The sequence below is a fragment of the Oncorhynchus mykiss genome, chromosome 8 (genome assembly GCF_057628025.1).
Source record: "Oncorhynchus mykiss isolate SJ-2025 chromosome 8, ASM5762802v1, whole genome shotgun sequence".
Lineage (NCBI taxonomy): Eukaryota > Metazoa > Chordata > Actinopteri > Salmoniformes > Salmonidae > Oncorhynchus > Oncorhynchus mykiss.
Window position 1 is genome coordinate 34774129 of NC_143029.1, and position 2588 is coordinate 34776716.

General features: G+C 45.2%; 1 pseudogene across 1 annotated transcript; it reads right to left on the minus strand.

Moving 5' to 3' along the window:
- Positions 1–613: 613 nt before the first annotated feature.
- LOC110529843 (thyroxine 5-deiodinase pseudogene) lies at positions 614–2345 on the minus strand (annotated as a pseudogene). Its single transcript, XR_005052864.2, has one exon. The product of XR_005052864.2 is annotated as a thyroxine 5-deiodinase pseudogene (transcript).
- Positions 2346–2588: the final 243 nt, after the last annotated feature.

Below are 2588 nucleotides of genomic sequence, written 5' to 3' on the forward strand. Positions count from 1 at the left end.
GTTTGTTCGTTTTGTTCATCTTCAATGGTCATTGGTCAACAGTAGGGATTCTTCAATGAAATGTTTGTTGTCATTCAAAGATAGACGACTCGTTTTCATGCACATTTTTTCACTTGAGAAATACTGGACCAAACATATTAGTTAGATGTAAAATTGCATGACTAAGAGCTCCTCTGCAAAATGTTTTAAACTGTACTGCTCTGTGTTTTATATTGTAGATGAGTCTAAAACTTTGTGTGCTGCTATTTTAGTCAGGTCTCTTTTAGATGTTTAATATCAATGAGACTAATCTGGTAAAATAAAGCTAAAATAAAATGAATACATTAAAACACAAAACATCAACAATTTTCACTTGAATTTGAACGGATTTCTTGATTTCGGTTGAATTAAAAAGGAATTGAATGGTTAACATACGCCAACTTAATCATTGCCACCTAATCAATGATAACCAGAGACACATCAGAGCTATTAGCTGTCTTTCTCTCTCCCTCTGAACGTGCACGTGAAGTGGACAATTTGCATTGAAAAGATAAGGATAACATCAGCGTATGACAATGAACAAATAGGCCTGGACTTACTTGCCAGTAAGATGCACTCAGGAGTCATAAGATCAATGTGTTCTAACATTTATTACAAATATTTGTTCAATAAAATATAAACAATTTACAGAACCGTTTGGCAATTTGTTCGTTGAAGACATTGCTAGTCGCCAAGTACTCTAGTATCAAACAACATCAGTATCAGTTTCCTGGTTTAAAACCCTTTAAAAACCGAACTTCACAACAACACTAGAGTAAAAGGTTTTAGCCATTTAGCCTCACGCACGCACGCACACACTCTCTCTCTCACACACACACACACACACACACACACACACACACACACACACACACACACACACACACACACACACACACACACACACACACACACACACACACACACACACACACACACACACAAGGTAGAGACCATATAGTATAAAAAATAAAGTGATCATAATCAAATGAAGGTCAAACTGAAATAAGTAAAACTTTTGCACAGGTTCAAATCAAAGACAGCTCCTTACAAAAACAAACAAACAACCAAACAAATAATTAGTGTCAAGACGAGCACAACTGAACAACTAAGCCTATCGTGCGTTTTACATCATAATAAACATTACTAATATGTGTACTAATTCTATAATGCTTCTGAACCAAAACAACATGTATAGGCCTAGTCATATGTGCAGTGTGTCAAGAGTTTGTAGCAGCATCTGAATACTTCTTCACTGTGTGGACACTTCACGCGCCTAATGGTTATCTTTAAGTTAAACGTGGACCACCACTGTTCTGCTGGAATTCTCCAAATCATTCCGGTATTGCTCGAGCCAGTTCCTAAGCTCTGATATCCGGTAGCCCTCCGGTCCCCTGCCCCCCTGATACACGACCCGCTCATCCCTCAGGATATAAAGTCTCTCAAAATAGGCTCCGTAAGCCGCGTTGGACGAGTTGTCCATAGTATCCACCACCACACTGCTGCAGGGAACCTCCGAGTGCATCAGCTGAGCGGCTTTCAGTCTGTCCTCCAGACAGCAGTGCTTGGGGATCTGGTATGGCGCGTCGGAGCTCACCCAGCCGTCCGAAGGATGCGCCTCCTCGATATATACAAGCAGGGAGTCGGCGATGTCCGCATACTGGCTCGCGACGCGCTGAAACGCAGCCAGGCGCGTCATGAACGGTGGTCAGGAGCAACTGCCGAAGTTGAGGATGAGAGGTCTCCTCCCTTTCACATAGTCTAGGACCCTGACCCTGCGCCGCTCCTGCAGCTGCACAACCTCAGTGTTGGGCGCGATAAGTCCAAGGTGCGCGGATTTGAAAAAGTCTAATTTCTGCCCGTACCACACGGCCCTGAGCGACTCCAGGGTGAACATCTTGTTGGAGTCGGAGACGCAGACAGGCGGGTCTTCGGGGCTGCTGCCCTCCATCTTCAGCAGCACTTTCCTCCTGATACACAGGACGTCCAGGAGACACAGCATCAGCGCTGCCAGGAGGAACCGGGGCAGCAGAATCAGACATAGAGCTGTGTGTTTCAGGGCCAGCACCGTCAGGACACCTGCAGACTTCTGCATCTCGCCCTGCCGATGATGTCTGGCCGGCAATGTAAGCATGCAGATATAGACAATCGTATCAGTCACCTTTTCCCATCTGTTTTCAGGCTCTGTCTCACAGAGTTGTGCTTTTTATAGGTGCAGCAGGATGTGAATGAAAAACAACCCACCTCCACAGCTCGTGCCGCCCTCTCACATGGCGGGGATTACCTCCCGTCAACTGAGAGAGAGAGATGGATAGAGGAGGGAGAGAGAGATAGAGAGAGAGTGTGTGTGTGAGAGAGAGAGAGAGAGAGAGGGGGGGGGGGGGGGGGGGGATCACGGCCATGGGTCCGTTTTTTTGCAGACTCAAACCTGTCACGTCGATATCTGGCACTTATTTTGGGGTGAATCATTGTGGTTACCGGTAAATGAACTCCAAATGAAGAAATAGCATGATTTACAACAACACCCGTTTGTGGGTCAGAAAGTGACGTCAAATGAACATTAGCCTATG